This window comes from Archocentrus centrarchus, chromosome 18 (assembly GCF_007364275.1).
Source record: "Archocentrus centrarchus isolate MPI-CPG fArcCen1 chromosome 18, fArcCen1, whole genome shotgun sequence".
NCBI classification, from domain to species: domain Eukaryota; kingdom Metazoa; phylum Chordata; class Actinopteri; order Cichliformes; family Cichlidae; genus Archocentrus; species Archocentrus centrarchus.
In genome coordinates, this window is record NC_044363.1 from 17,330,866 (window position 1) to 17,357,000 (window position 26,135).

The window sequence follows — 26,135 nt, forward strand, 5'->3', positions numbered from 1 at the left end:
TGAGGCATGGACTCCACTAGAGCCCTGAAGGTGTGCTGTGGTATCTGCACCAAGATGTTAGCAACACATCCTTTAATTCCTGTAAGCTTTGAGGCGGAGCCTCCATAAAATGGAGTTGTTTGTCCGGCACATCCCACAGATGCTTGATTGGCTCTAGCTCTGGGGAATGTGGAGGCCAAGCCAACACCTCACACTTGTTCGTGTGCTCAGCTGTCAGTGGTCATAATGTTATGCTGATCTGTGTATATAAAGTGGATACCCCTGTAGCTACAAGTATTTATTAATATTTCATGTTAGAGGAAATAATAACTTATTTGAAATTCCAGCAGCTCAAGAAAGTAAACTTTGCACTCACTGCAAGACTTTTTCTCACATTAGAGGTGCAAAAACATGATGTTCAGAGTCTTTGTTTTACACATTTTATGTTAATGTGATTAAACTCCTTGTTAAATAGAACCTGTGGTTATGGAGCTAAACCTATACATTTGACCTTTCATTAAAGACTTACAGTTATAGAGACAGTGTTGCTATCCTTTGTATCATTTGAGCTCTTCTTGCGACTGGTATTCACCACTGTAACTGGTATACTGAGTTTTTAATGTGTAGCTTTGATGTGTGTTGTAGGGCACAAAATCTCGACCCTCTCTGTTGATTTTATATTCCCAGTCATTCACAGCTCCTTCCTTCACGTCACATATGAAAGTCACAGACTCTCCTATAAAAAATGTGGACCAGGAGGGGTCTGTTGTCAGCACAGCATCTAGAACACAAACATATTTGCAATGCTGAAAGCTACCAGTCTTTATAGAATGACATACTTATGTCCCTCGCTGCGATCTGTGTGCAAGTATAAATAAAAATGATACCATAATATTCAGTAGAAGATATAGCAGACAGCGATAAAGCTGATGGAGACTTAATTCAAAGTGAAAAAAAAAAAAATTAATAAAAGGCAAAACTGAGCTTCTACCTTGAACATGTCCATAGCAGAGGAACGGACTTAAACCTGGAACAAGAAGCAAACTTTCAAAGAATTGTTTTAAAAACCTGATGATCCATAAATGAGAATTACAGTTAAATATAGAACTAATTAGCAGTGCTGATTATTAATATTAACTGCCTGTGAAGATTCAACATTTTTTTTTGTTCAAAACTAAGCCAAGTCATTTCTAAAATGCTGTACAAAGAAAAAAAAAAAAGAAAAACTGGTGAAAAATCGCTGGTACTCACAGGATACAAAGAGGACACACAGCAAAGTGTTTCCCATCCTCACATCCAGCACTGACACGCCTGAAAAATACTTTCAGTTTGTACCAGAGATACTCTAAACTTCAGCAAAGGAAAATAATCTTAACGGTAGATCGGAAATTTTCACATTACAACAGAGTCCGCTGTCTCTGTTTCCTTCTCTCTTTAACGAAACTGAGACTACTCTAGAAAGCTGCAGCCACAGAACACACGTCATCTGGTCATGTTTCCCGCAAAGTTACTATAAATACAACTTTATGCCTGCTTCTGAAATTCAAAAGAATCCAGTAAAACAAATACTGCACTTGACGACACTGAGATTGCACAAACCACGAGGTCTATCTGAACAGTTATGTTTTTATTTAGGCTTTCCATTACAACACATGTTGCACTGTTTATATTTGTATGATTTAGGCTGCTATGACTACTGAACACTACTGGAGAACAGGTGGATGTGGGTGTAAATATAGTATTTAATTTAATTGTCTGAAAAACCCATACAGATATCAAGCAAAGATTTATTGCAGAAGAACAAAAGCTTTGAGTGTTGCATTAATATTGAAAAGCATTGGTAAGAGGGAAAATATAAGCATATCTAAAGCTACACAGAATATAGAAAGATATGCTGAATCTCAACAAGAAGTGAAACAACATAAAAATATCTTCTGTTTGTTCTGGTTTAGGTTGGAACCAAGAAAGTCCTGATGAATCCCCTTCAGATAAAGAAATAGGGAAATGGGACCAGGAATCATTCAGTGGCAAAAGGCCTGACAGCAACAGAAAGAGGCAGAATCAAGTCTTAGTGCAGGTAAAATGAAATGATGTTAGATCTGGCTGCTAAAAAATAATAAAATAGAACTATTAAAGCTATGATGGCATGGTATTGTGATCTTTGCATCACATTGCTGCATGTTTTTATTTTGTGCAGCACCTGCACAAATACAGTGTATATAGTCTGTGATGTAGACAAATGCAACCAACTGACATACGGTGGTCTCTTTTTCTTAAACTGCACAACATTAATTTACACAATATTAAATGCAGACTGGGTTAATTAATTAGGATGAGTACATGAAGACAAATCACAAGCACTGTTGGTCATGCTGATAAAATATTAAGGACGTACGTGACATTTTTACATGTCCTCCAATCCAAACAAGTTGTCTGTTCCTCCTCTCAAATATGATCCATATGAGCATTTCCAAATTGAGTGCCACACATGTGACATGATACATAAACTGCAGCCCACTTTTTTAAAAGAATGTAATGACAGGGGAGGGAGACAGGACAAAAGCCACACCATGGAAGAGAGCCAGAGATTAATAATGACTAATAACTAAATGCTGAGTGGTGTTTAAACAGAGAGAGAGAGAGTGAGAAGAAACTATCAGTGCATCATGGGAACCCCCCCCAGCAACCTAGGCCTCCTGCAGCATAACTAAGGGAGGGTTCAGGGACACCTGATCCAGTGCTGGATGGACAAATATGTTTGCCGTTGAAAGAAACAAACAAACCTGAACACAACTAAGTGTGGGGACCCAGGAGAGAAAAAACCTCCAGCATTTTATTTGTTTCTATTGTGGCTGGAAAACACCAGGACAGGACCACAAGGTAATAGACATATAATGCACCACACAACAATAAATGTTGGAAATGACATCGCCCACTTATGTAGATTGCGGTGTCGATAAAAATTATTCTCACAAACATTCATGTCAACAGTTAGGTTGCTGTGGTAACTCTATGCTTGAAACTAAATAGATAATGTAATTCAGATGGGTTCAAAAAAAGGAAGAGATTAAAAAAAATGAGCAAGCAAGCAATATTATTTCCTTCCTGCCATGGATATAATCATACCATAGACTGCTGCTGTATTGCAGCCTTAAATTGCAGATGGGACAAAAACATGAAATTGCTTCAAATACACATCAAATAAATTTCCATCTAGAATGAATAAAGTAACATGCTCAGGATACCCCAATTACCAACTGGTCTTAGCTGGGATAGGTTCCAGCCCAGCTGCAGCCCACATCTGTGTGCCAAAGTTTCAGACTTTTTACTGTGCACTTCATGGCTTAAAGATGATTTAAAAAAAAAAAAAAAGGTAGAAACACATTGAAGAACTCGGCTTTTCTGCAATAGACCCAGCACACCCTTTTAAGTACAAACAGTACAACTCACCGGTAGTCAGTGTTTCCCCTTTTCAGACTTCTGGAAACTCTTAAAGAGACAGAAGCTCAGAATGCCACCATCAAACAACTACTCAGGTTCACAACAGATTTCACAACACACGTGAAAGGGACTGGGACTGATTTAGAACTTTAACTTTTAATGACGATTAAAAGTGATACTATGAGCCACATTTACCCAGAACTTTTTTGATTTTTATGCCATAATAAAATAAAATGCCATGAAATGCACCTGTGATTAGCATCAGTATCAAGTACAATATTTGCTGAAAAAAGAACACAGAAATTCTGTAGGCTTTCCTATTTTGTCCAAGCTTATCACAGATTAAATTGTTTATTTAGTGAACTATAAAAGACTTAATGCTACTGTTCACGTGCTGCCCCCTGCTGGTATGAGTTTGTAATCTCCTGTCATTGAGGCCTGAGATGTTATGTATGCACTCATGTATGTATATATATGTGTATTTGTCTGTTTGTCTGTCTCCAGATATCACCAGATAATTTGGAGAGACATTTATCATATTTTTGAATTAAAGACATATCAAGTAACTGACTAATAAATACAGTTCATCTCAAAACACACACACACACACACACACACACACAGACACGCACACACAAAAAGCAAATGGGAACAGGAGGTCAATACCATAACTGAGGGTGATGAATGGAATAGGGCCAGGATATGTTGGAGAATTTGTGATTCAAAAAGGTTTATCTTCTTGGGGAAATGTAAATGTGAATACAGTATGTATGTAGTCTATGTGTTACAAGACTTCTGAAGTGGGATGTTTAAGGAGAAAGACACTGTGCTGGCTGATTGTGACCACAGTCAGCAGTGCAACAAAGGATGCTTCCTTCAACAATGTTTAAGTAACTTTAAATCATATAGATCAGATAAAATGAGGGGAAAACAGGATACAGTACAATATGCAAAATGTAATAGCTGACATAAAGATATAATTTACAATTATATACTGAATATTCATATTACAAACAATTCCACAAAGTGGTTTGGATGTCACCATGTTTATATGTTGTGTATACATTTACTCACAGAATTACTTTTCATGGCGCTCATTGGTATGTTCACTGGTGATCATGTGACATGATCACTAATTTTGACATTTAGCGTAAGCTTACGGACATAACACTGACATAACCTTACTGTTGTTACTGTTGAAAGCGACCTGATAATCTCACTGGCCTTTAATTTGATATTAAACTTTCAACCATAATGTGAACATTTACACAACAATTACACAATAACTGATAAGAAAAGTAACACAAGGTAGAACCAAACCAACATTTTTGAACTGAATATATATATATATATATATATATATATATATATATATATATATATATATATGTGTGTGTGTGTATATATGTGTGTATATATACATACATACACACACACATATATATATACACACACACACATATACTCCACCCTGCCTGCACTCTTCTTAAGCTCTATTCTGCGATGTCCGTTACTTTGGATGGTTGACCCAAGGTATTTAAACTCAACTACTTGCACACTCACCTTTCAACCTGTCTCTCTCTCATTCACACGCATGTACCTCATCTGTCCGTCACCACAGCAAACAGGAAGGGGCTCAGAGCTGATCCCTGATGTAATCCCACCCCAATTTTGAGCCCATCTGTCACTCCTATTGCACACCTCACCACTGTCCTCATACATGTCCTGCACCACCCTCATATACTTCTCTGCTACTCCTAATGTTCTCATGCAGTACTACAGTTCCTCTCTTTGCACCCTATCATAAGCTTTATCTAGGTCCACAAACAAACAATGCTGACCCACTGACCTTCTCTATACAGCTCTCTTAATATGAATTAATACTGCTGCTCAGTGATCATCACCTGTTTTTTTTAATCTATCTTTAAAAACTCTTTCACATATTTTCATGGTATGGCTCATCAGCTTTATCATACAGCAGTTGTAATGATGCTAAAGTTAAAATGTTTGAGAATTCATGTTTTTTTGTTTGTTTTTTTCATGTTGCTGTCCAGGCTTCGCTTGTTTATTGATGCTGCACCTGCATGTTTTAGGGAACTTTAAAAAAAAAAATACAGACAATAAAATAAGTTAAACCAGCAAACACCTAAAAAAACATATAATGCGAGAGAAGACTTTTTTTTTTTAAAGAGTTACAATTCTGACTCTAAACATTAGGATATTTAATTAAAGCTCTAGTACAGTGAACACACATTTGGCCTAATGATAATGTGATACATGTTTCCTTCATCTACAGATCACCCTGAAACTGAACATTTGCTAACAACTAATATTTGTACCTGTAGGCGAGTTTGGATTTACATTATGGTAGTCAGAGTTTTCCTCTGGATCATCACAAATTCCTGTAAAGATTACACACAAATAAAGTTTATTTGCCACAGCTTACAAAGTCTGTGGATATCACATGTTTTTGAAGGACCTCTTTGCATGAAAAGAAATTCAAACAGTTCAGTATAGAAATCATATTTTATCCCAAACTGTGGAAAACAGGTTTCTATAACCTGAGTTTTTGAAACTCATGCCTTATATGTAGAGGTATGACATTCAGATGTGCACGTGTTTTAAATTTTCATATTTTGTGTACTCACTCCTCTGTCCAATGCTTCTGAGCTGGATTTGAGATGTAGTATTTCCGTGGTCATCTGTCTGTTCACCTAAAATGAAAAATATTTCACCATTTAAATTTTTATCGCACAATAAAAATAATGAATTTTTCATTTGCTCTTTCTGGAAAAACATTTATACTGTACCGCATTTTCAGAGCGTCTGCATGACTCATAGATATTAGCATCACCTTCGGGTCAGTGAAAATCAAGACAATGACAAAATAAGTCACATTATGTGCAGTAAACTTGCAGCTATGTTGTGATGAATGTTCATTAAGAAATGTGCAGCTGTAACAGCTGCCAAAGAATATTTGTATTTGATGCATAGCTGACCGTGAAGAAGAGAGGAGTATATGTGCTGCTGATTTTTGTCCTGGCTGACAGATTGAACTGTAGCAGTGATCTGACCGGGTTCCTGAGACTCGGCTAGTCTGAGTTTTTTAAACAGGTAAACGTTACAGTGAATGTGTTGTTTACTATCAGCAGACTGCAGACAAGAAAAGAAAGTGTTTTACCAACCTGATACAAAGTGTACCTGTGGAAAAGACAGTAATAATGTTAATTATGTGTGTATTACAAATGAAAAAAAAAATAGTCCATTCCATGACAATGATTTTAATCTTTTTAATTGAATAAATAAATAAAATAGATAAGTAATGTAAATATTTCACCCTTTGATTTTCTGTACCAACAGACGAGCAGCAGGGCCAGGAGGAGAATCAGTGAGATGCCACAAACCAGCCCAGTGATCAGAGAGAGAGAAAGTGAGGACCTGGATGCTGCAATAATAAAGGATTAGAGTTAGTTCGCTTCACCTATCAAGAGATTTCACATAGAGGAGTCCAGTCAATGGGCCACACTCTGTACCTGACAAACACTTTCAGGGATGTTGAAAAATGTTTGCAAATAAAACAACTCTAAAAACTGTGAGGACTGTGATATTTACACAATAATGAAGAGAAAATAATCAACACTCTATAAAGTGGCCAAAAATGCAAACTATTAAATAACATTTTAGTTCAAAATGAGGATTCATATGCTTCCAGTGGAGAGGACCATTTCAACTCATCTGCTTAATTTTCTTATTTCATTTTTGTAGACTAACTACTGCATGTCTTATTTTAAACTAATACAAATTATTTGTCTGCTTTTCTGCCACTGACTGTATCATCACAATTACCTTTTACTGACATCCAGCTTTCTTGCGACTGGTGCCCTGAATATTCACACTTGTAGAAGCCTTCATCAGACTTTGACACTGCAGAGATGTTTAGATTTTGTCTGTCGTCCTTCTGAATTAGTTTCATATTTTTGTAGAAGGCAACAGTGGAATTCAAGTTTCCTGCCCTCAATTTGCAGCCAAGAGCGACAGAGTCCCCCTCACTCACTGGATGGACAGGGCTCACCAGGATAGCATGCGTACCTGTAAAAGCCATTAAAATAATATGAAACAGCTGTTTGTGTTTGGTAAATTGAGACAGTGGCACCAACAGCCTTAATGCTGTTCTTTTATTTCTTCACACTTTGAACTACAGCAGGATTATTAGACTTATAAATAGGTTTGAAATGCATTTTTTGGCTGCATTCTCTCATTATTATTATTATTATGATGACTAAGCGGACTTAGACTGAAAATATGTTTTTTCCTAATCTGGTTTAAACTAATTATAAGTATATTATAAATAGCATATTGCGCTTTGCCGTTGATCGGAAACACATTTTCTACATACTTTTTATGTACACTTCTATGACAGCTGAAACATTACATCAACGTTTAACGTTTAGTTTGTAGATACATTTGTAAATGTATCTACAAACTGAATTTTAAAAAGCATCAGGACAGTGTAAAATGTAAATAAAAACAGAATGAAATGATTTGCAAATGTCACCAACTGATATTTTATTATAATCACACACAGAAAAAAAAAGACATTTTGCTGTTTCATGAAAAATATCAACTCATTTTGAATTTGATGGCAGCCACATGTTTCGGAGAGGTTAGGATATGAGCAACTTTTCACTTTGGCCAGGGCCTTTCTCTGTGGAGTTTGCATTTTCTTGCTGTGTGGAAGTATGATATGAAGTATGAAATATGAGAAGTGGAAGAAAATGGATGAATGGACAAAAACATTTTTCAACTAATTTGATTAAAAGGAAAGTTGGGCAGAGGTTTACCAACCTGCACAAAACTACATCCACAAATTATGGAACAATTTCAGAAAAGGACTTAGTAATATCTAAGTAGGAATAGATATATTCCTACTTAGATATAGGAATATCTCATCATGTAGAGTGCATAACAACATCAAAAGATTCAGAAAATTTGCAGAAATTTCTGTGTGCAACAGACAGAACCAAAAATCAGTACTGGATGCCCGTGATCCTCTGAGCCAAAACTCATTTAAAATGGACCAAGGCAAAGTGGTAAACTGTTCTGTGGTCAAACGAGTCAAAATTTGAAATATGTTTTGGAAATCATGGATGAGGAGGGGGACGATCCAGCTTGTTATCAGTGCTCAGTTCAAGTCTGCATCTCTGATGGTAATGAGGATGCATCAGTGTTTATGGAACTGGCACATTACACATGTGGAAAGGCACCATTAATGGTGAAACAGGGTTTTTGAGCAGCATATGCTCCCATCAACACAGCATCTTTCAGGGAAGGTCATATACTGCATATTTCATTAAGACAAACCATATACCACACCCATTCCAAACGCGTGGCTTCACTGAAGAAGAGCCTGGGTGCTGAAATGGCCTGCCTGCATCCAGACCTTTCACCAGTAGAAAATATCTGATGCACTATGAAACTAGAAGCACTCAGAGAGCGCAAACCTCCGCCAAGGCCAACCCCCTATCCCACAATAGTAAAGAATTCTTTAAAGAATTCCTGGATCCACATCGTGATCCGGATCACCACCAAAATGTAATCACTTCTTCCTCTTGTCATTTCCAAGCACTCCACAAAATTTCATCGAAATCCGTTAATAACTTTTTGAGTAATCCTGCTGACAACAAACAAACAGACAAACAAACAAACAGACAAACAAACCAACGCGACCGAAAACATAACCTCCGTAGAGGTAATTAAAAATATGACAAAGGAAACCCTGTGACTGTTGATCAGACAAGAATGGGAGAACATTCCTCTCCCAAAAGCCCAGCAGCTGCTCCCCTCAGTTCCCAGATGTTTACAGGCTGTGGTTAAAAGAAGTGGGGATGCTACACAGTGGTAAACGTTACCCTGTCCCAACATTTCTGAGACATTTTGCTGCCTCCAAATTAAAATTAAAATTTTCCTTAAAATGATATATTCCCTCATTCTCTCATTTGAAACACTGAAACATAAACATTGCTTTCTGTCTTTGTTTACATTTTACACAGTTTTTTTTTACACACGGGGTTTATTTTTGTTTGTTCTTTTTGGGTTTTGTCTTTTTTTTTGGGGGGGGGGGGGGTAAAACCTACCATGTAGAGTGATGTTGACTCCATTGCTGAACTCTCCAGATTCAGTCTCACACCAATACACTGCAGCCCGATGCCTGTGTCTTTCTATGTTGCATGTGGATCTTGTCATTGTCCTCCAGTTGGGACAGTCTGGGAGTTGGCTCAGATAGCCATGTTCATCAAATCTCATCACTCTCCACGAAGAAGAGTTTACAGAACAGGTCAGTGACACAGATTCATAAATTAAGTGCTGCACTCTGTTGGGACTGACTGTGAGGGAGGCTGCTGAATGAAAATCTGTGGAAATAAATAAATAAATCAAGACAAAAAAAGAGACAAACATCTGGAGTACATATTCACTTTTTCTTATTGTCTTTTAACCATTCAGAGTTGTTAAACATTTGCAGCATTTTAAGAAGATACAGTCATCTTGGAACAGAAAAAATACTCATTGTGGCTTATTTATACTGGGAGGCAGGAATGTACATGTAATGTGATTACTGGCATAAATTTCATCTTTGATAGAGACTCTATAAGAAATTATAAAATTAACACTTTTTTAAAAAAAAATAAAGGTAGGAACATACAAACCAACCTGCAGACCAGACAAACTTTGGTTCACTGTGATCAGTGTGATACTCTGGGTCTCCTCTTCCAGCTCTACACACATATCCTGCTGTGTGTGTCTGTCCATCAATGATATACGAATCCTTTTCACTCCCACTGATGCTTCCAGGTAATAATTCATATCTGTAGAGGTGACGCCATCTATCATAGTGAATCCTGGTGAATCGCAAGTAGGAAGAGTAATACATACATCTGGGACACAGCTTTATACCAGTAGAAGCTCCATCCTGCAGACGGATGTTTAACCTCACAGTTCAGAGTTACTGAGGCTCCAGGACTCAGCCATGATGGAGACACAGTGAGGACAGGCTGTGTATGACCTGTTAATATAATTTTCTCTTATTAAAAAATAATACATTTATGAATCCATAATAATGGATTTGCACAAAGTGTACAGTGTACAGTTCACATTGCATAAACAATTCACCCACCGTGTAGTTTTAGTTCGAAGGATCCGCTCCACATTGTTGAATTCTGTTGTGCACTTTTCACTCTTCCCTTACACCAGTAGTGGCCACTGTGTGATACAAGTGGAGAAGCAGTGGAAATCCTGAATTTATTTTGCTTTGGAGGTTTATATAAACTGGTTGTTTCCCATTCATAATCCCACTCAGTATCTCTTCCTGGGAGCTCACATTTCAAAGTAAAAGTCTCTCCTCTGTATATCTCAGGCCAGTTTGGATGCAGAGTCACAACTGGCCTGTTTGTGACTGTTGATGTTAAAGACAAAGAAGTTAAATTAAAAATACAATTTAACATCTTCAGTGAATTAAAGAAAAGAAACATTTACTGTGACTCACCAATTTTTTTAATACTGATCAGATCACTGTACTCTGTGAAGTAAACAGGGTTTCCTCTCCCTCCTCTACACCGGTAGTCTCCTTCCTGTGATACACTGATTTGTCCGACAGAGTGGAAAACAGCCTCTGCCGTCGTCAGTGGTTCTGAGGTTTTCTTGCCTTTGTACCAATAGTAACTCCAACCAGAAGATGATGGTTTCACAGAGCAGGTCAGGACCACTGTCTCCTTCTAGAAAGACTCTTTTGTCAGCACTGATGCTGGCCTTTGGTCTGTGTCCTGTAGGGGGAAAAGTGTGCAGTAATATTATTATATATCATATATTGCTGTCCCTTTGCTTTAAAGACAATAACAGTTTTACCAAAAACTGTTAATTGCAAACAGTAAATAGTCAATCTTATTCTGTAGCACTAAAAATCTGCATCAAGTACACACAACAATTTAAATGCCAACATAAGATATATGAAATAAATTAACATGCAGAGATATATTATACTGTAGTCAAACTAAATCAGGACTCAGTCAATTTATGCATGTAACCATGTGGTGTTGGTGAATATATTCACTGTGTCAGTTACATGCATGTTGAAAGGAATTCTTCTTCTTGCTGCTTCCGTTTAGGGGACACGACAGCAGACAACCTGCCTCCATCTCACCCTATCTCTAGGATCCTCCTGTGTTGCATAAACCCTCTGCACATTCCTTCACTACATACATGAATCTTCTCTGTGGCCTTCCTCTTTTCCTCCGGCCAGGCAGCTCAGTATTGAATATTCTTTCTCCAGCATATCAGCTGTCCCTCCTCTTCATATGTCCAAACCATCTCAGCCTTTCCCCTCTAACTTTGTCTCCAAACCACTCAGCCTGAGGTGTCGCTCTGATATATTCATTTCTAGTCTTGTCCATTCTGGCAACTCACAATTAAAATCTTAACATCTTCGATCCTGCCACTTCCAGCTCAGCTCCTGTCTTTTTGTGAGTGCCACCATTTCCAAACCAAACATCATAACTGTGACATATAACTATGACCCAGAGGAATCTTGAATCTTGAAGTCAGGCCCTCCTATTAATTTAGACACTAGTGTTGTGTACAAACCCACCCACCCATCCATCATGGGGCAGCATCCAAAGCCAAGATCTGTATATGATGTGAAGTTGTGTTTTTCTGTTTGTTTTTTAATATTGTGAAACATATAAAAAACACAGAGGTACACTAATTTTGTGTTATTCAAAGGTTGCATGAAGGCTGATTAGTGCAGGATAAACTGGTTAGTTTGGTGTACTGAGGTGAATTTACAGTGAAGCTCTGTGCTGGACTGGTGCACAGTGGCTGTGGTGTTCATGGTCAGTGTTAGTTACATCAAGTGTAGCAAAGATGAATTTGAATTAAAGCTGCTGGACTTGCTCAAATCCTTACCCTTGTTCATTATTTTCCCCCTGCTTCTAACCCATGAACTTTGAGAACAAAATGTTCACTTGCTCCCAAATATGTCCCACCCACTAACAGGTCCTGTTGATTGTCATCTTTTAATTTCATCGAAGGGTTGATACTTTCTCTTGGTTCAGTTCAATTTTATTCATATAGCCCCAAATTACAACAAACGTCAAGTCAAAGACCCTAAAGACCCTACAATAACACAAAGAAAACCTCAACAATCAGATGACCCCCTATGAGCAACCACTGGGAATAATTCCCTGTTAACAGGAATAAACCTCTGGCAGAACAGACTCAGGGAGGGGCAGCCATCTGCCATGACCGGTTGGGGTGAGAGGAAAAAGGCACACTGTGGAACAGAGCCAGTGTCATAGTCCTCATTTTCTGTTTAGGACTTCAAATTCTGTTTCATGTATGAACGCTGACAGTTCCCATGACAGAATCATGCCTGGTTTTAACGCAGTGTATCATTAATGTTCTGACTGTCCTCACTTTTCCAGCCCTCTCCTTTGTAGCCCTCTCCCGTGTTGTGTTGCTGCCATCAAATTCGAAATGAGTGAATAATTCTTAGAATGGTTCATTTCTTCAGTTTAAATAGCTTTTGATATTTATTCTTTCTTCTATTGTGAATGAAATATGGGTTTCTGACATTTGCAAATCATTGCATTTATTTACATATTACACAGAATCCCAACATTTTCAGGTTGTACATTTGCATATTCTTTAAACCTCTTCTAGGTTACAAAACTTATTGCAATGGATTTTTATATGTTCTGCATCAATTTATGTTGTTCAAATCAAGAATACAACATTTTATCTGCTTATTAATTACTAAAAAAATGAGGTTTTCTTACCAGAAACTATCAGTGTGATGGCATCGCTCCACTCTGTTACTGAGTACAAGTCCCGTTTGTTTTTACCCATACAGCTGTAGATCCCACTGCTGAGCACAGAGGCGTTAATAATTCTGCATTCATTGTTTGTCAGAACTGCGTTTGAGTCGGGTTTGCTCCATTCATACTCCCACTCAATGCTTCCATCGCCATAAATCGCACACCTAACAGTGATCATCTCGTCACTGAATATTACAGGCCAGTTGGGTTCCAGGGACACAACTGTCTTACTGGAAACTATTAATAAAAGTACAGAATAATTAGATGGCTTTAGCTTTGAGCAAATTCCTGCATAACATATTATATCAAATTATATCACATAATGATCAAATTAAAGTGCTTAAACTCACTTGTTTTTTTAATCGTGATTGGATCACTGTCATCTGTAAAGACAGCTGGGTTTCCTCTCCCTCCCTTGCAGTAGTAGACGCCTCCCTGTGAGACACTGATTACTCTGGATTACTCTGGATTACTCTGGTTCTTCGTCTCTAATCATCTGAATTTCAGAAGAGAACGAGGTACGCCTGAACCAGAAGTATTTCAACCCAGTGTAGCTCGCCACAGAGCAGGTCAGTGTTACGTTGCCTCCAGCTGGTATGGTTCTTCTATCAGCTGCAATTGTCGCGCTGGGTTTATTTGCTGTTTGTTGGAGTAAAATAAAGGATTTTTTTTTCTATAAGTAGACAGATGAGAAATCAACACATAGCAAATCCATGACACTGTGTCACTCAAAGGTGATTTCACTTACAAGAGACTCTTAGTGTGAAAGCATCACTCCAAGCTGTCGAGAAGTACAAGCCTCTTCTGCCCTTACACCAATAGTTCCCACTGTAGGAAAACGAAGCACTGCTAATGTTGTATTCTCGTTGTGTTGGAGGGGTTCTTGAGCTTGTTGTTCTCCATTCATACTGCCACCCGGTGTTTTCCCCTCCTTGGATATCACACCTTAAGGTAATCATCTCACCGCTGAATATCTGAGTCCAGTTATGTTGCAAAGTCACAAAGATCCTGTTGGACACTTTCATACCAAAAATACAATAAATTTAAACAGAAAAAGTTGGTCATTGTAAATGTATGTGACTTCATTTCTTTAAAAACAGTTACTAAACTCACATGTTTTCTTAATGTGATGCACGGCACTGAGGTTTGTGAAGAAATCTGGGTTCCCTCTTCTCCCCCTGCACCGATAGATGCCTTCATCTGAGATACGAATAATGTTCTGCAAACTATTCGTATCAAACGGTACCTCATGAGAACCGGGGTTTTGCCTGAACCAATCATATCTCCAGCCAGCTGAGCCCTCAACAGAACAGGTCAGTGTCACCGAGCCCCCCAGTGGGATGGCTGTCCTGTCTGCTGTCAAAGTGGCTGTGGGTCTGTGTGCTGTTTTGTTTAAAACAGATGATTTTTGTTATTAAAACTTATTTATTTTTTTGTTTCTCATACATTTCCAACAAGTGCATTTCAAGCAAAAGCTCAACTTTAACAATTTTTCATAAAATTGTTAAAGTTTTATGAAAAAAAAAAAATTATGAAAGAAAGCAAAACCGAGGTCATATGCTTTGGTAAATTTGACCCCTCAAGCTACTCCTCTGGCACTCTGAGTCATTTGGCTCCTCACTGTCGTGATGCTGTGAAAAATCTGGGTGTCATTTTAGATAGTAGTTTTAAAATGGAGAAGCAAGTAAGTGCTGTTACCAAAATCAGTTTTTACCAACTCAGAGTCATTGCCAAGGTAAAACCTTATCTCCCGCAGCAGGACCTGGAAAAAGTTATTCATGCTTTTATTACTTCCCGCCTGGACTACTGTAATTCTCTGTACTTTGGCATAGATCAATCATCTGTGCGCCGCCTGCAGGTAGTCCAGAATGCGGCAGCTCGTCTTTTAACCGGTTTAAAAAAGCATGAACACATTACCCCAGTCCTGTCATCCCTTCACTGGCTCCCTGTCCGTTTTAGAATCGATTTTAAGATTTTATTGCTTACTTTTAAAGCCTTAAACGGACTGGCACCTTTGTATCTGTCTGAGCTGCTTCACTGTCACACCCCTGTAAGAGCTCTGAGGTCATCGAACCAGCTGCTCTTACAGAGGCCTAAAACTAGACTAAAACAGAGAGGTGATCGAGCTTTTGCAGCAGCAGCACCAAAGCTATGGAACGATCTACCTCTCCATATCCGCACAGCTCAGACGATACACACATTTAAATCTCTATTAAAAACACATTTCTTTTCCTTGGCATTTGGCTGCAGTGCTACCTCCTTTTAGATGATTGTTTTATGGTATTTTATGGTACTTGTTTTAAACGTTTTAATTTTTAATTTTCTTATGTTATTTATTGTTCTTAATGTTTTTATTTATTTATTTTTATTTTATTATTTTATTTATTTATTTATATATTTTTATTTTTATTTAGTATAGTCCTTGGGGTTACAGATCTTGTACAGCACTTTGGTCAACGTCGTTGTTTTAAATGTGCTTTATAAATAAACTTGACTTGACTTGACTTGACTTCATAATAAGCAGAATAAAGGACTTTGAAGAAGTTTAGCCAGACAGCCTCTCGTGCGACCTATTTCTCACTTCACACATACTACATACAGTATAATGTTCCCTTCAGTATATGTTGATACACTAAAGTCATGCTTGTTCATTTGCTGCCATGACTGTAAGTTGTGACATTGCTCAGCTAAAAGCTTCACTGTACCTGATGTATTAACTGTTGCTACATTTGCAGCCTCCACATGTAGGCACTGAATCTGCTACCAGGAAATGTCTGCTTGTTGTTACGTCCCATTCCCTGCTATGCTGTGATCAGTGTATCAACATGAATGAAAGACTAGATACCAAATATAAACTTTTTTATTCATTCAAATCTTTGTTAACTGAAGTTTGATTTCACTCAAGACAAATAGAAAAAGGTTCACTTCTGAGAGTAAACAGAAGAGGATTAAATTTCCTCCTTTTCTCTGAATTTATTTCTCTGATTGTGTCTGTAATGCTGTTGTGGTACTTTTACCACGGCTGTGCTGCAGGTGACAGAAAACTTAACAGGAAATATGGTATCTTACCTGATATGGAGAGAGTGAGGTTATTACTCTGTTTTGTAAAATTTGTCGAGCCCTTGCGATGACAAACACACTGATAATCACCGCTCAGGTCCTTTGTCAGGTAAAGTGAGTGGGAGTTATTCTTAGTGAAGGGGACGATTTCATGACCGTTCCAGGTGAATCTGTAAAGCCAGTCAGTCTCGTTTCCCTCTCTCGCGTCACAGATGAAGGTTACAGACTCTCCAGCAAATAAATGGGACAAGTTTGGTTTAAGGGTCAGCTCAGCATCTAAAATCCAACACAAACATAATCACACAGTTACAAAACTGTGTTTTTTAATGAAAATAAAATTTCTCACTCTATGGCAATAGGCCTACTGTTTTTTCCCCATTAATTGAAAATAAATACATGTTTAGAAACTAATAAGCATAAATAAAGAAAAAAATGTTCTTTACTTATTAATCATAGAAAAAAGAAAGAAACCAGTCACCTTGAGCATGTCCACGGCAGACAGTAAGCACTGTAATAAAGATTAATACCTCTAAATTATGAATGATCGCATATCATAAATTAAAGCATTTAAAATAGTTTGAATTTTACTAGACTTGACACTCACTATAGTTCAGTCAATCACAGAGAGGAAGTTACTCATGTACTCACAGATTAAGGGGAGAACACTGAGCAAAGTGTACCCCATCCTCACACTGAGCGCTGAAAGTCTGTCACTGCTTCTGAAACAGCCAGGCGAGAAGCAAAGAATGTGGAAACATATTAAGGTTTCATCTCATTATGAGATTACAGATTCACCACAACCTGTTTTTCTGGGTTCAGACCTTTCCTGCTACTTCTCTTTTACAAGTCCACATATTTTTAACTGCTCAAACTTCCTGTTTTACAGTGGACAGCATGCAGAGTCGATGTGATACATGACCCCTCCTTCTTAAAGACACTGACATCTTTGTGAAAATGATCTGTCACAGTGGTGTGTTCTGTGTGTACACAGATCACAGGAGTATCACTAACAGATTAAGTTAAAAGCACCTTCAAAGAAAACAGTCTACAGTGGCACTACATACACAAGTCATTGATTTCTGTTTTATATCTCACACTACTTAACACTTAGTGGGCTGAGAGCAGACAGCAGAGAAAATCTTGTCATTGCACAGTGTCTGCATGAAGTTAAAATTCTGGCTTCAGTTTTAACTACAAGTGCAAACACAGGAGGCAACAAATTAAATTATAGGCTACATACTGTAGCTGGAAGCTGTCAGAGTGGGAAGCTCGGTATAGCATGGTCAAAAAAGAGTGCTTGACAATCCACTGGGTGGTCGACACCCTCCATTATTACCTCCTGAGGTGCCCATTCATGCTCTGTTCAGACCACGCTCCACTAAAGTGGATCCACCGCATGAAGGATGCCAATGCCAAGATTGCCGAGTGGTACATTGCTCTGGCTGTGCCTTCCCATACCATACATACGCTGATTACACTATATATGGACACATTAAATACTCTGTCATAAACCAATAGAAGCATGAAGCATGTGTCTTTTCAAATATCCAGATAAGATTTTTACATAAATCCATTCTCAAAACTATTTACAATCTGAATAAATATTTACAAGCCTCCAAGAGCACAAAAATATAAATAAAAACCAATAAATGACAACAGATGTATCTAGACAAGAAGAAGAAAAAAAAAAAGACTCCCACTAGCAGCATGCAAATACACTCCTGTAACTACTAAAAGGTGAATTTGAATTTGGATTCACATTATAGTAGTTGGAGCTCTCCTCTGGGTCCCCATGTTGCCCTGTTGAGGTGATCAAATGATTTGGGTAATATAGTACTATGAGGTCTATAAGGTAAGATGGGGCCTGATTATTCAAGCTCTTGTATGTGAGCGGAAATATTTTAAATTCAATTCTGGATTAAACAGGGAGCCAATGAAGAGAAGCCAAAATGGGAGAAATCTGCTCTCTCTTTCTAGTCCCTGTCAGTACTCCAGCTGCAGCGTATATTTGTAAAATGTAGATCACACAACAAACTTGACTTGTTACTGACAGTGTGAAGGCTTCACTCCACTCTGTTGAAGAATATGAGTCATCTCTGCGTCGACTCTTACACATGTAGTCTCCACTGATGGACTCAGAAACTCTGAATGTCAAAGAATTATTGTGTGTCCACTGTGTGGTTTGCCTGGGTCCTCTCCATCCATACTCCCACTCAGTGGGTTCACCTCCTTCCTGCACCTCACATGTCAGAGTGATCGTCTCGCCGCTGATGTTTCAAACTAAATTACTGAACTCACAGGTTATCTTAATGCTGACTTCATCACTTTTATCAGTGTAGTAAACTGGGTTTCCTCTTCCTCCTCTGCAGCTGTAGATTCCTCCTTGAGATACTCTGATAACTCTGTTTGGTTGATCATTTCTTCTGATTTGAACTTCAGTGGTTCTTTGGGTGCGTCTGAACCACTCATATTTCCACTCAGCAGATCTCCTCACAGAGCAGGTCAGTGTCACACTGCCCCCTACTGGTATGATTGTTGCTCCTGCTGTTAGTGTGGCCCTGGGTGTAGCTGCTGTTATGAAAGAGAGGGAAACAAATATACACATGGTTCATTTTCTTGGATTCAGATAAAATCCAGGATGGCAGCCATGACAGTTTTATTGTTTTTTTTTTCTTTTTTATATCCAGCATATACTGTAGGTCAGGGATACTCAACTTGATCTAGCCGAGGGCCACATTTGGAAAATGAGAAGTGGCCGAGGGCCAGCCATTAAACTACATTCATATAAAATGAGCAAACTTTAAAAAAGACTGATAGCTTGTGCTCATATTTTGATGCATTTTATTAGCTCCACTGCAATTCAGCAAGATATATTTTGAACCATCTTGAACAGCATAGCTGGAACGTTTCCTATTATGCAGGCAAATATTGGACAAATTCAAAAATGAAAATGATTATTAACAGTTCTTAGGCATAGAATGAACATATTTCAGCTCTTTTGGTGTGAAAGCTGTTTAGAAAATATATTAAACACATAACTGCACAGTGCAAGCCACCAAATGTTGGAATAGTTCAGAAATACAATTTTAAAAAAAAACTGCTTTACTATATTTCAGTTATTTTAAAGTTTGGAACAGACAGCACAGGTATGTAATCAGATGTTTATGTTTTAACCTCTTCATGCATCACATACTATTAGTTATTGACTACATGCTTAATGTGAGGTAACACATCTCATTTCCTTTGAGAGCTTACTGAAGTTTGGTTTCTGAGAGGTCAAGGCAATATGCAAGCACTGGTTGAGATGTGAGTCGGTGAGTCTATTGCGCTTTTTGTCCCTAATTAGATTCATCACTGAAAACCCCGACTCGCATATGTAAGTGGATCCGAACATTGTCAAAATGTATATAGCGAGTCTTTTAGAGTTCGGATACTGATGAACAGAGTGTGCCCAAAATTCACACAGTCTCTCCTCTCTGAACTTGGCTTTTAGGACATCATTAGCCTGCATCTGGACCAGTTCCAGCTGGAAAGCGCCCTCACTGATAGCAGGCACAGCGTTTTTTGCCTCTGCTGGGCAGCTCCCGGTGACAGCAACGGCGAACGGGTTGCGCACAAACAGTAGCAGTTGCTGTGGGATTTTGAAGTTGTGAAACCGCGATCTGAAGTTCTGACAGATTTTTTAACAGTGCTACCATTCGTGACAGCACAATCCCATTTGTAGGAACATCACGCAGGGTAGGGAAGTGAAGTTTTTTCCCCTCTATGTCCGTCACGAATACGCCCAAGGTTGTCTGAAAAGCGCTCACTTTTTCAAAGAGCTCTCCCACATTCGAATCCCCACCTTGGAGCTGCAGGTTAAGATGGTTCAAGTGATTAGTGATATCACACAGAAATGCAACCAGAGCCACAGATTCCTGATCTTGCATAAACTGAGAGAACTCATCTGCTTTCTTTGTTTTTTGACCGGAAAGAAATTCTGTGATTTCTTTGCGCAGTGCAAAGAAGCGCTGTAGGACTCGCCCCCTGCTCAGCCATCTGACATCATTGTGCTGTAGTAGGTCTGAATATTGAGCTTCTTGCTCCTGTAGTAGCATTTTGAAAAGCCGGTGCTGTAAACTTGAAGTTGAGCGAATGTGATTTACAATTTTGATCACTGTGTCCATCACTCCTTTCATTTCACCAGACAGTTTGGCACACAACACCGTCTGGTGAATGATGCAGTGTAGTGAACTAACTGTGGGGTGGTCCGCTATGAGACGTGATGCTAAGCCCCTCTCTCGTCCTATCATAGATGGCCCACCGTCAGTTACAAGGAGGTTGATTTTATCCAGCTCCAGAGAATTCTTATCAAAGAAACTTTTCATAGAATTGTACATGGCCTCACCTGTTGCATTGCTCTTGATGGGAAAAAGGCACAGCAGCTCCTCTTTGAAAAGCTCCCCGTTAAAATATCTCACAAACACGGACAGCTGTGCAGTGTCTGTTGCATCTGTAGACTCGTCCATAGCTATTGACATGTAATCCACACACTTCAGTTCAGCAAGTAAAGTAGAAAAACTGTCCTCATACAAAGTTTCTAGTCTCCGTGCCGCCGTTGAATCCGAAAGCTGAACCTGCTTCACGCGGTTAACGATGTCATCTTTGTGTTTGTCACCGGCAAACAACTCCTCCACGATTCCCAAAGTGCACACTTTCACAAGCTCAGCGTCCACAAATGGCTTGCCCTTTTTAGCCAGCTCCCAGGTTACACGCAGTGAAGCAGCGGTGGCTTTTTCAGCAGCAGTAGTGGAAGTCGTCAAGATTGTTGATGTGGTAGCATAAGACAACTTTAAGGCCTCAGTCTTGTCTTTTCGTGCAATGCTACCAACCGGGAAAGCTGCACTGAAGCTAGCATGTTTTGACTCGTAATGCCGCTTAATGTTAGCAACTTTGCATACAGCAACTGTCTTTTGGCAAATTAAACACAACGGTTTTGCGTTGGCATGAGGTGGCAAAATGAATGCAAAATCATCTGTCCATTTGTTATTAAACCGTCTGTTTTCGCCAAGATATTCATTTAAGGACACGTCTTTTCCTCGCAGATCAGCAGTGATTCTTGACCTGCGCAAACTGTTCACTACCTTAAAGGCCCAAATCATTAGGACCTAAAGGGCCGTGTACAAACTAATGATTCTGTCTTACAGACAGTTCACTTTGTGAACACAAGGGGGAATTATTCAGCATTTGTTACACAATAAAAGGGAAAATTATTTTAATTTTGAGCAATTACAAGAAATGGCCGCAGGCCGGTCACCAGCCAATCACGGGCCGGATTTGGCCCGCGGGCCGTGAGATGAGTATGACTGCTGTAGGTTGAAGCCAAACCATTTCTTTAACAACTGCCAAGCAGATAAATTAGTGATGATGTTCTATCCATGCAGAGACTTTTAAAGGCAGGTGCTTGTCAACATATAAACATGTGTTATGCACACAGAGAGTGAAGTGAAATTTCTCTTTGACTGGATTTCTTGTTAACACTACTGTGTGCTGTGCTATTGACTTAAAACAAGACCATGCATCTAGTAAACAGAAGACGTTTGGCTTAAACCACATGCTACATTTCCTCTTTATTAGGTGGCCAAGACTAAAATCGTGGGTTCTTTGTTCTCGGTGGATAAAAATAAGGACGTGGCAGAACAGACATCGAGTGTGTTTTACATGTTGCAGGCTGCTCAGAAGAAAACAGCAGTTATTCTCTCTCATTTTGTTTCCAGTTTGATCTGGCTTGATGTAACTTCATGATCAAAAATGCATCATTGTTTCTTTACAAGTTTGAATTTACTGGAAATTAATTGTAAAATTTTTACATCAAACAAATAGTATACAATATTGCAGGGATGTGCTTGTGTGATCACCAGATTTGTTCACACTAGAGTATGCTTTAAGAATGCAAATGGGACAAAAAACTGTGCAACTATCATGTTGCTCACAAATGTGAGTCCAAAGCAAATACCTACCTATTTTTAACTTCAATTTATGAAGGCACACTAAATTTCACCCATGCTCACCTTCTCACAGTGCTTCAGTCTTGCATTGAGTAATATCAAAACTACTGCAAATATCTTTAAAAGTAAATGTATCATGAATATACTGTAAATAAGTTATATTTTCATGAATCAAGCTCTGCACCATAGTGATGTTAATATTAACTATAATAACAAAGGCCAGCCTTTTATTTAGACTAGACCTGGACATTTTATCAAATCAAACTAACAGCCCTTTGGTTGTTCCTGACTGGCTGGTATGACGTCAAAGGGAAATTAGGATTTAAACATAAATAACAACAGATGATCCTTGTGAATGCAGATTCACTGTAAATTTATGATACGTGTTTACTAGCCCTGAAATATTTCAGCTCAAATGAGTTCTGTCAGCAGAATGTGGAGTTTTCAACAAGACATGAACTTATAATTACTTACTTACTGAAGTTAAGCTGTGTGCTTAGTTTGTGGAGAGCACAGCGCTGCATTTAAGGATTACAGTCTGGATTGCCATCATGAGATTAACACACAGTGAAATATAAAAACTTCACTTCATAAGACAAGAGGACTCAAACTAGATAGAGCACAGTGAACACAGGAATGCAAAAGTAGAAACAAAAATGAAACTCAAGCTCAAATATGTGAAATTTTGTTTTGTTTAAAAGAAAAATTAGTCCAGCAGCTGGGATACCGAACATATATAATTGGAAAAAATAAAATTTTCTGTTCCGTGTATATATATATATATATATATATATATATATATATATATATATATATATAATCTGCTGTGGCTGTCAGAGAGCTGTCATCTATCAGCTGATCTTAGATCAGATTCAAATGGTTAAACTGGAAACATTAAAGCAGTTTTTCCTGCAAATCTCATTTCTATCCAGTAATGGCAGAAATAATGAAATCCTCACTTAAATAAATGAATAAAGTGAGGTTGCTATTCCATCAATAGATTCCATTTTTACTGTACAATTATTTCAACAAATAACCATAAACTGAACTGTCATAAACTGAACTGTCATAAACTGCAGCAAAAACAGTTTTTCTTAAATAAACTGACCTGAGGTCAGCTCCCCCGGGGTCTGCTGCTGTCTCAGTCTCTAACACACAGGTCGGTCAGTAAACTCAGTCTGAGCTGTTTCTCCACAGTTTTATCTTCACTTTCTGTCTCCTGCAGTTTGTCCGTCAGGCTGAATAATTAGATTTTATAAATTAAATGTGAAATTAAGATTCAGCTTCATCTGATGGATATTCAGGTTGTGAAAATGATGACAGCAGACATTATAAAGAAATGATATATTTGATAACAAACTTTTATTCTGTCTGTGATGATGACAGAGTGGGTCAGGCTGATTAAAGTGACTCGTCATGGTCCACACTGACACGTGGGATCCTCCATCCACCAGATTCAAATGGAGGCTCCGCCCTTTATTTACTCGTTGCCATGGTGAATCCTGGTGTCAGCGCTCCATTGATGATGGTTAGCACGCGCTAACTCAGGGTGATCATACTCAGAGCTGATCGACCAACTCTGATCAGCTGTTCTGGAACGGGAAACTCAGAGTTGCCGATCTCTGAGTTGATCAACTCAGAGTCTGTTTTTAAACTCGGAGTTTGTTGAACCTGCTTCCTGGAATAGGACCCTGGTCGCAGTGCTCTGTGTGTGTGTGTGTGTGTGTGTGTGTGTGTGTGTGTGTGTGTGTGTGTGTGTTTTTTCCCCTCCTGTTTCCAAGTGTTTGCTGCTGGTCCTGCCAGTTCCACCCCCGTGTTTGCCAGCAAATAAAAGCTGAGTTTTTGAGTTATTACGAGTCCAGCGCCCTGCTTTGGGGTCCTCACCTGCCTGCCACGCAGCGGTTCCTGACACATCTAGTGGGACCTGCAGTGATCTTCTGCAGTGAAAATATTTTCAAATTAGGATGAACAGAAGAACCAGCTCCATCCAAACACACATTATACACTACACAGGAATTCCTAACAAGTTCTTTTTCCCCCTTTATCACTCATCTAAAATTAAAACCATTCCAAAACCTTCATTATATTACACAGGAAATGTGATACTATCATATGCATAGGTATCATATGCAATGCTCCTAAGGTTGTGAAACACTTCCACACCTCTGATGACGACTCCAACACCTTCCAGGTCATCTGTGGGTTCTCCGTGTTTATGCTTCACGACAAAACATCATCATCATCATCATCATCATTATCATCATCATCATCATCATCTCTTTCTTGGTTGTCCTCAGCATCCTCAAACACAGAACCTAAAAACCTGAAAAATAATTACTGCAGAGAAAAACGGTAAGTGACACTGAACACTTACCGTTCACCCCAGTTCACCGTCCCTGCAGACAGCATTTGGTGCAGCTTTTCTAGATCTGATTTTACCTGCTGTTGGTATGTGTGCATCTTTTATCAATCATGCAACTAAAAACAAAGGTTTTACAAAACAATTAGAGCTGAGAAAATGAGCAGTACTGTGGCAACAAGCAGCAGACTTTGACCACTCAAGTACACTCATCCAAACCTTTAGCAATGGCACTAAATTGTTTTCCTGCATTTTGCTGCCTCTGTTTTCATTCACGTTATTTTTTACATGTTTCCACAATACAGCAAAGATCAGGAGGATTTCACAAGTTTCAACAATTTCTACTGGCAAATAAATACATATTTTTTTTTTGGCAGTTGTGCATTTTTTTAAATATTTTTTTATATTTTAGTCGACTAAATGGACTGCAGATTCAGTCGACTAAATTCTTACGATAATTTCGTCGACTAAAACTAGACTAAAACTAAAACTATTCAGATGACTAAATTATGACTGAAACTAAATCCAAATTTGCAGTCAAAAAGAACACTGGTGGGCCGCTTTACCCATTTCAGTATCTTTTCTGGCTTTTCTTCAGCTGCAGTTAAAATTTCTTCAGGCTGTTTTTCTGCCCTTTAAGCAAACTGAGTTTCATTTAGCTACTTTGTTGACAATTTCAGCTGTTTTGAATTTCAAATTTATTTTCAGCATTTTTCAGCTGCTTTCAGTCTTTCAGCCAATCAGATTTTCAGTGCATTTTCTCCAGGAAACGCCTTTTTTCTATTATATTGATAAAAAAAATAAATATTTATATTATAACTATATCTAATTTCTACTTTTCAGTCATTTTAAACCAAATGTTGAATAAATAAATAGAATTGCAAAACAGTTCAAAGAATGTTAACCATAAAGTAAAAAAATGAATTTAAAAAATGCCTTACCTCATAGAAATTTGCCTGCAGTTCCTTACAACTTACAACCTGCAGTTCCTTCTTGTGTCACATGACATCTTTAAAGTCATGTGATAACCTAATTTGCATATGAAATGTTGACTTTAGATTTGTTACATTATGACATCACATTCTATCTGTCTGTTTTTTATGGTTTGCCTTTGAAGAGTAGAATTCAGTGTGTTTGCAGCAGTTGTGTTTGCACCATTCCTCTTCTCAGCAGTCGTGTTCGCAGCATTCCTCTTCTCAGCAGTCGTGTTCGCAGCATTCCTCTTCGTTGCAGTCGTGTTCGCAGCATTCCTCTTCGTTGCAGTCGTGTTTGCAGCATTCCTCTTCGGAGCAGTCGTGTTTGCAGCATTCCTGTTCGCAGCAGTTGAAACTTCAGCATTTGGAAACGTTTCAATCAGTAGCAGTCAAACGATCAACAGCATGTCTCAACTCTCAGGAGAAAGCGACCTGTTTGACTGGGGTGATAATTCAGAAGTCCCCCTTG

At 38.5% G+C, this 26,135-nt stretch overlaps 1 pseudogene; it reads right to left on the reverse strand.

The window, feature by feature from the left end:
• Positions 1-5,777: 5,777 nt before the first annotated feature.
• Positions 5,778-17,698, reverse strand: LOC115797049 (basement membrane-specific heparan sulfate proteoglycan core protein-like; annotated as a pseudogene).
• Between the last annotated feature and the right edge of the window lie 8,437 nt (positions 17,699-26,135).